The sequence below is a fragment of the Miniopterus natalensis genome, chromosome 1, assembly GCF_054644295.1.
Source record: "Miniopterus natalensis isolate mMinNat1 chromosome 1, mMinNat1.hap1, whole genome shotgun sequence".
Taxonomy (NCBI): Eukaryota; Metazoa; Chordata; class Mammalia; order Chiroptera; family Miniopteridae; genus Miniopterus; species Miniopterus natalensis.
In genome coordinates this window covers 34,144,155-34,153,053 of record NC_142081.1, presented here as the reverse complement: position 1 = coordinate 34,153,053, position 8,899 = coordinate 34,144,155, and positions in this window count along the sequence as shown.

Below are 8,899 nucleotides of genomic sequence, written 5' to 3'. Positions count from 1 at the left end.
ATGTGCCACAAGAATTTTTAAAACATGCAATACCTGACTGTTCAGTCAGGGGCACTGACCTCTTTTCCCTTAGATTGTCAAGTAAAAAAAATGACAACAGCCAACGCAACATTAACCATCTGGTGTCAATGAATCGACATTATACCTAGTTTTTGTGAGATCAGCAAAATATATATTTTTTGTGTGCTGCAGAATTTTAGTAATTAGTTAATGTGTGCCATGAGATGAAAAAGGTTGAGAATTGCTGCTTTACACTGTAGTTTACACTTGCCCATCTAAAAAATAAATAAAAGGCCCAGCCGGTGTAGCTCAGCAGTCAAGCATCGACCTATGATCCAGGACATCATGGTTAGATTCCCCGTCAGGGCACATGCCCAGGTTGTGGGCTCGACCCCCAGTCGGGGGCGTGCAGGAGGCAGCCCATCAATGACCCTCTCATCATTGATGTTTCTGTCTCTCTCTCTCCTCCTCCCTTCCTCTGAAATCAATAAAAATATATTAAAAAATAATAAATTTAATTTTTATTATTAAAAATAAAAATAAATAAAAGAAAACCTTATGTCTTTTAAATCTCTTTTAATCTTGATTTCCCTCATATTTTCTCTGTTGTAGAATGCAGTCTGGTTGACACACAGAGTATCTCACAGTCTGGATTTTGACGACTGCACACTCCTGATCTAGTTCAGCATGTTCCTGTGCCTGCTGAGTTTCCCAGAAACTGGCAGCTGAATCCAGAGGCTTCATCAAGCTCAGATTCAATCCCTTTGTGTTCTTTTTTAAGGAAGTCTGGTTTCCACTTTTTATTTTTATTTTTAATGTTAACAGCTGTTGATACTGAATTCCAATGCAAAACACAAGGAAACAACATAAAACAGATGAGATATTTTCTTTTTAACCTATTCCATTCTTTATGCAAAGAGTGTACGTGAAATTTGGACTGCATTATATAATTTATTATAATTTTGAAAATCTGATTTTGCTGTGGAAATAATGCCATAAATATTATAACTGGGATTTTTATATGCTCTTTAACAGTGGGCATGTCCTAAGGCTTAGTCCTGGACCCCCTGATTTAATATGAAGTCTTACTCAGAGGTGCTGCTCACGTGTATGACTTCTAATGATTACTTTTCTAATTCCTGTCTCCAGCCCTCTCTCTCTGGTTCACACCTCTATCTCCACCTCCACTAGGAGGCATGGTAGCCACCTAAAAGCAGTATACCTAACAGCTAACTTTTCATCTAAAACTAACTCCCTCTAAGAAGCTTTTCTATATTTGCCTATGTACCACCATTCTCTCAGTCTCTCCATTCAAAACTCTGAGGCCACGTTTGTCTCCTACTCTCCCTTTTCTACCACACTTACCCTAAACCAAAGTGTAGTTTTTTTCCTTGGTTATTAATGTTTTCAAGAGGCTCTTCCCTGGCACAGACCTTCACAGCCTTGCATCTGGATAGCTGCATTTATTTTCTAACTTGTCATCCTGTCTCTAACCCTCCAGTTAATTTTATATGTGAATTCTGAAACAGTGCTGCAATAAGAACCTTCAGAGGCATCTTAAAACCTTTATCCTGGCATTGAAGGCCTTCAGAATTGGTTCCTTACTCGGCTCTCCAAGCCCATCTCCCTCTACTTGCTGACATCAACCAACAAAGTGGTGTAATCATTTCTTCCCAACTTCCACGCTCCCATCCTCTTTGCTTACAGCATTCTCCACCTTACTCTGTGCCCTCTTCCTTCTTAACCATTTTAAGTCTTATTTCTCCTTTATTTTTATTCTTTAAAATATATCTTTATTGATTTCAGAGAGAGGGAGGGAGAAGAAGGGAGAAATAGAAACATCATTGATGAGAGTCATTGATCAGCCTCCTGCAGGCCCCCTGCTGGGTGTCAAGCCCCTAACTCTGGCATGTGCCCTGACTGGGAATCGAACCACAATCTTCAGGATCCGAGGTCAGTGCTCAACCACTGAGCCATGCTGGCCAGGCTCTTATTTCTCCTTTAAAATGAGGCTTAAGTTTTGTTTCCTCAAAGAAGTCATTTCTAAGGTAGCAGAATGGAGTTCCTCTCTTTACTTTCTCCCTTTCTCTTCCAGAGCCAGATACGTGTCGGGCCAGCCTAATAGAGGACGTCTGGCCTTTTAGCAAACCGTCCTGCAATTGTAAGGAACACCTAAAGGATGGTTAACTTATTAGTGAGCAATGTGATGTTTTACAGATACCACAATGTGAGGACAGACCACTAAGAAGGCCTCTTTTCTCTTTCCATCTTGAGCCTCCAGGGTTGGAAGCCCCAACACCATCTGGCAAAGAGCTTGACTAGGTCAAAAGACTGACAGTTGGCAGAAGCAGCAATGCGTCCCAGGAGGCAGGAGAAAGGGGGACTGAAAAATAAAGAAAGAGCCCTAGCTGGTTTGGCTCAGTGGTTAGAGCATCGGCGCTCAGACAGAAAGGTCTCAGGTTCGATTCTGGTCAAGGACATGTATCTCAGCTGCAGGCTCAATCCCAGCCCTGGTTGAGGTGAGTGTGGGAGGCAACCAATCGATGTGTCTCTCACATTGATAAACAACAACAACACGAAACTCTGTAGCTACAGGGGAGGAGACTTCCTGGATTAAGGGGACCAGAGAGGGAGAAGTTGAGGTCTGACCCCTGTGAGAGAATTTGGGGAGTAGAAATGATAGAAGAAAACAGAGGAGTCACTCCTGTACCTTCAATGCTAGAAGTAAAAAAGACTGTTTTGTACATTGTTTCAGACTTTGTGAACTTGACCAGTCTCCAAGTGGACAATACTACCTCCTCCTTTCTAAAATATGGATATAACATATATCAGTCAGGGTGCTGGCTGGAAATAAATCGCACACTCGATGGCTTAACTGAAGAGTTTAAAAGGGGACTATTTTCAGAGGTGTGGGCAGGGTTAAGGGGCACAGCAAAAGCTGGTGAATTAACATAGGCCTGAAGAGACAAGGGAAGTGAGCAGTGTCACCAGAGACCTAAGGAGCTAAAACAGTGGGAGGGAGACTACCTGGCAGTAGCTGTGGCCACACAGTGGTAACACCACCCATGCAGAACACATAGGGTAGAAGGGAACAAATTCCCATCTGCCTCCCTCCTGTCCCTTCTCAGGAGCAGTGCATCTCTTTGGCCATCCCCAGTGGAGAGCCACAGGATAAGGGAGTGTAGGTCATCCTCCTAAGGCACAGAGCAAGGCAGAGAAGAGAATGAATTTGTGCAAGGGGTCAAACCCAGAGCACCTAGCACACTGGGGCTATAACAGTGGTTGTGCTCTATTCTGCTTATACCCTCATTTCCATTTCAACAGGCATCCCCGCGTGCTTTCTGTAAGCACTAGATGCTTTGGAATGCAACACAAATTGATTAAACATTGGTCCCTTTGAGAGCTCAAATCTGGTGGTCAACCACCGGACACTCAGAGTTTTTTGTACTTTTGGTGGGTGTAGCAGGTTTCATGTTTCGGATTGCAGCAGCAGAGATGTGTTCAGGCCCTCTCTTGCGATGCGAGTTCTGTGTCAGGCTCCATATAAAACTAGAATGTTAGTTCAGAAACTGTGGTAAATCTAGCGACACCACAGTAGCTTTTGCAAGAATCATCTCTGAATCTGGTGGTTGTGGCTTTCTGCTCCCTGCTCTTTTCTCTCTCCATTCTTGTAACCCCACTTTTCTCTGTCTGCTAACCGCTGATCTCTTTGTCTCTCAGATGCCCTGAGAGAGGATTCAATTGGGTCAGTTTGTTCCCCTCTGTCGTTATTAGACAGAATTCTTCCACAAGCTGCCTCAAAGGCTAAATGTTTTCCTTATGGTTAGTTCCAGATGAAGAGTTACGTCTTGAGAAGCCAAGTCACATGATACAAGTAGAGCAACTGTAGTGAGCATCTGCCATTCACGGCTGCCTCAAATCTTCTGCACATTTTCTCCTGATAATCACAATTCCTCACAGAGGAAATCCTGCCTTCTTACACAGAACCATTTCCCTTTCCCAGCTTCCCTTCTTGGTAGGGTGCAGGCATGTGATGCAGACTCTGCTAATCAGATTTAAGACCTCATTTCAGGTGGAGTAATATGGGGAAAGAGAGAGAGGACAGGGGATGCATTTTGCAGGTACAGATCCTGGCAGGGAACCATAGCAACAGGAGAAATGGACACCCACATTGCCCTTGCTCTGCGTCCCACGTCCAAACAGCCTTTAGTCTCTCTCGGGGTGAGGACTTTATGGAAATAAAAGAAAAGGCCATCAAAACAGTTGTTGATGCCTCTCAGCCAAGGGAAACTATAAAAGCAAAGGCCTGCTTGTGCCTCTGCCTCTGCCTCTGCCAAGGGAAGACATGACTGGGCTTTTCTCCGGTGTGGCTCAGTGGTTAGAGCGTCGGCCCGCGCACCGGAGGGTTGAAGGTTCGATTCCCAGTTCAGGGTCCATGCCTGAGTTTCAGGGTCGATCCCTGGGCTCTGGTCCAACTCGTGCAGGGGCAGGTACGTGTGTGGGGGGTGGCCCATCAATCTCTCTCTCTCTCTCTCTCTCTCTCTCTCGTCGATGTTTCTTTCTCTCTCCCCCTCTTTTCCTCCCTTCCACTTTAAAAAAAAGTCAAAGGAAAAAAATATCCTCCGGTGAGGATTAACAAAAACAAACAAACAAAAATCAATCAAAAAAGAAAAAGAAAGGGAGAACCATTGGCCAGGGTCTTCCTGGCTCCCCTCCCCACCTCCTTTGAGGTGTGTGTGTCCTGCCAGCTGTTGGTTTGGTCCTGGGCTGAATGTTCACCGGTGTTCTCTGCAGTCTGAGACAGGCAGCAGAGAGAGGCCTGGCGACCTGAAGCGTTCAAAGTGATGGTTGTGATGCTCTGTCACAGCTGTCCTGGACACGCCGTGCCGGGTGGTGACAGCACAGCGGACAGCAGACCAGGACCAGCGCCTCATAGATTGTTGGGGAAATGATGTAACTATATCCATAGTCATATTTTTAATTATTAAAAGCTCACTTTTATGTATGTAGAGACAAAGAACTGCCCTTCTGGAGAAAGACATCAAGTTTTTGACAAGCTTCATCTGGTTCAAAAAGAATTTAGAAAGGGCTACATGCTGTATGATTCCAGCGACATTCTGGAAAAGGCAGAACTATGGATACAATTAAAAGACTGTGGTTGCCAGGGGTGGGGAGAGGAAGGGATGAATAGGTGGAGCAGAGAGGATTTTTAAGGCTATGGAACTATTCTGTATGATACCACAGTGGTGGATACATGTCATTACACATTTGTCCAGACCCTTTAGAATGTACAACACCAAGGGTGAACCCTAATGTAAACTACGGACTTTGGGTGATAATGATTCATCAGTTATAACTAACAAACCACTTCAGTGGGTTAAGTTGACAATAGGGAGGGTGTGTGTGTGTGTGTGTGAGAGAGAGAGAGAGAGAGAGAGAGAGAGAGAGAGAACGGGGTATATAGGAACTTTCTGTAGTTTCTGCTCAATTTTGCTTTGAACCTAAAATTGCTCTAAAAAATAAAGTTGCCTGGCCAGCGTGGCTCAGCGGTTGGGAGTTGGCCTGTGATCCAGGAGATCACAGTTCGATTCCCTGTCAGGACACATGCCTGGGTTGCAGGCTCCATCCCCAGTGGGGGGGGGGGGGGGATGGTGCAGGAGGCAGCCGATCAGTGACTCATCATTGATGTTTCTACCTCTCTCTCCCTCTCCCTTCCTCTCTCTGAAATTAAAAGAAAAAAATAAAGTTTATTAATTAAGGAAAAAACAATTTCAAATGTACCGAAAAGTTGCAAGTACAGTACAGATAACATTTTATCTTGAACCATTTGAGAGTAAGTTGCCAACCTGATGCTCCATCATCCCCAAATACTTTAGGGGTGTATAGAGGATATTCTCCTACATAATTGCATTATAACCATCAAGATCAGGAAATTAACATTGATACTACTACCTAAGCCTGGGATGCCATTAAATTTCAGTTGTCCCAGTAATATCCTTTATAGCAAAATAAAGGATACAATTCAGGAAAAGAAAAAAAAAAAAGAATTTAGAAGCTTGAACCAACTTTATTGGATGCCACATTTGAGAACAAATGATCAGATAAAAACTGGAGGCCATTAATAAAGACCTTGAAACTTCAAACTCTTTTCATGAATTTACAATAAAGAGTTTGAGGAAAGGACTCAAAACAGACTAAGCTAAACATTAAAACAAGTTGAGCTGATGATTGACATTCTAGTAAAGATTCAATCTTTAGGAAATACACCAAAACACATAATATTTCAGGTAGCTGCAACCAAAGCCGCCTTCGAAATACATGACAAGAATGAAAACTAACTTCAGAAGCACTAAGCAATACTTGGAATGAGGCTTCTGATTTTCAGGGAAGCATAAAGCTGTACCCACAAGAAACTGGACAACAAAAGAATGACCAGAAAAAGTTAGAAAATGTTAAACCGCACATGGAACATGTTCTAAATGATAAAGAAAGAGCAAGCCTCAGGTGAGCATGTGCTAAAGATAAGCGATCAGGCTGCCATTCTTGGAGACGACAACAAATATGGTGGGTACTTGGAATTGGATATAACGAATGCATTAGAAAAAGGCCCTCTCCTAGAAAATGAATAAATGGAGTTTTGAAGAAATGGATTGATACAGCTGAGTTAAATACTTACTTAAAATAAAAAAGAAACCAAATGTCCACTAAATTAACTGAAGAAGGCAATTGATACACTTATAGATCATAATCTAAATGGCCAAATGAGTGTCATTGCAGTTAGAAAAAAAAACATAAAAGGAGAGGTCAAAGTTTTGGCAGAAACTTCAACTTCTTTCTGAATTGCATTTTAAAAAAATGAATTTTCACCTAATAATCAACTTGGAGAGCATTTACCCCGTGAACATAGAGGAGAACCTGTCCAGAGCAGATATGAAGATTAGCTGTGCATGTGAAGAACTGAACACCCATATGTAAGATAGAAATCTATATTCTTCCAGAAAAATACAAAAGAACTGCTAGTTCTTTTATCAGAGCTAGTTCATTATCAAAGCTAGTTCATTCCCCCTGAAAGAAAGGTCATGATAATGGGTTGAAAGCACTGTTGCCTGAGAGACACTTTGATAATTTAAGGAAAGAAATACATGCATTGAGATGCTTGGAAAAAAATCCTCGATCCTCATGTTCCTGATATTCCAAATAGGATATCTGACAGGCCTGAGAGGCTTACTAGGGATGACCTGATCCCTGAGAAAGAAGAAACATCTCATTGTGATGTCATGGAGATCCAGGGTCCAGTGTCCTATATGGGCCAGATTCCACTCCCACAGGGTCAGGATCCCAGAAAAAGAATCCCATCAGGCCAACTCCATCTTGACGTGAATCCTCTCTCCAGGAGCACAACAGAACTTGTCCTGCTGCTCCTCACACTGACCATCCTCATAATCTTTTTTCGGTTCAACTTCCCACTTGAACTGGGACCCTCTGACCCAGGCAGTTCTCTCTCATTGTCCTGTCAGGGGTCAGATGTTGCAGAGGAGACAGAAGATAATTTCTGAGAAGTAGGACCTTCTAGTTTCCATTATTCTGAAAAGTGAGGCTCAAGCTCCCCAGGAATCCTTTCCACCCTCCTCTGGGGCACTTCCTGACCCAGCCCATCCTCCATTGGCAATAAAAAGTATATGCACCCCAAGGCTAGACTCCGACTCTGTCCACACAGCCTAAAAACAAAGTGTATCACCTTCCCAGCTGACCTCTCCTTTCAATGATTCTACTTCTGAAGATCCAAAACCACAGCAGGGTATGTTTTTTCATTCTCTACTACAGTAAAGTAGATGTTTTGCTTTTAGTTTTATTGCTACTAAGTGATTATATAATGGCTTAAATGGAAGCTTGATGGGATTATAAATTTTTAAGATAATGTTTTACAACAGTAGATTTTTAAAATGTGAACCTAGAAAACTAATTGCTTCCATTTAATTTTATTTGTAGATAGTATAAGAGTAATTTGTTAATAAGTTCATTAAAATAATTCAGAATCACGTTTTTGTCTTCTAAAATAATTTTTTTCTTTTTTGTTTTATTATTTAACTGATTATACAATAGCTCAAATGGAAACTTAATAGGACTATAATTCTTATTTATTTTTAAAATATATCTTTATTGATTTCAGAGAGAGGAAGGGAGAGGGAGAAAGAGAGATAGAAACATCAATGATGAGTCATTGATCGGCTGTCTCCTGCATGCCCCCGACTGGGGATCGAGCCTGTAACCCGAGCATGTGCCCTGACCAGGAATCAAACCCTGATCGCCTGGATCCTAGGTCGATGCTCAACCACTGAACCATGCCCAGCTGGCACTGTAATTCTTAGATAGGTTTTGTAAATGTACCCTACATGACATGAATCTTATTAGTAATTTGTTTTCATCTTATTTGATATCTAGTGTATTATATTTTTATATTGCTACCTAACAAGTCTCTTCTACTGATCCAGAAACAGCATTTTGGGGATCTCTTTTATAAAGTAATTTTGAACATTCTTTTAGTTTCATTCCTATATACAGTTAAGTGATTATACAATTGCTCAGATATAAGCTTGATAGGATTATAATTCACAGGACAATGTTTTATTAGTGTAGTTTATTTCAAATTGACTTTCAGGCCCTGGCCGGCTACCTCAGTTGGTTAGAGCATAATCTGGATACTCCAAGGTTGTAGGTTTGATCCCCGGCCAGGACACATACAAGCAGCAACCAATGAATGCATAAATAAGTGTAAAAACAAAATCAATGTTAATCTCTCTCTCTCTCTCTCTCTCTCTCTCTCTCAAATCAATAAATTTTTTAAAAGTGATTTTCACACCCCACCAGTGTGGCTCAGTGGTTGAGTATCGACTTATGA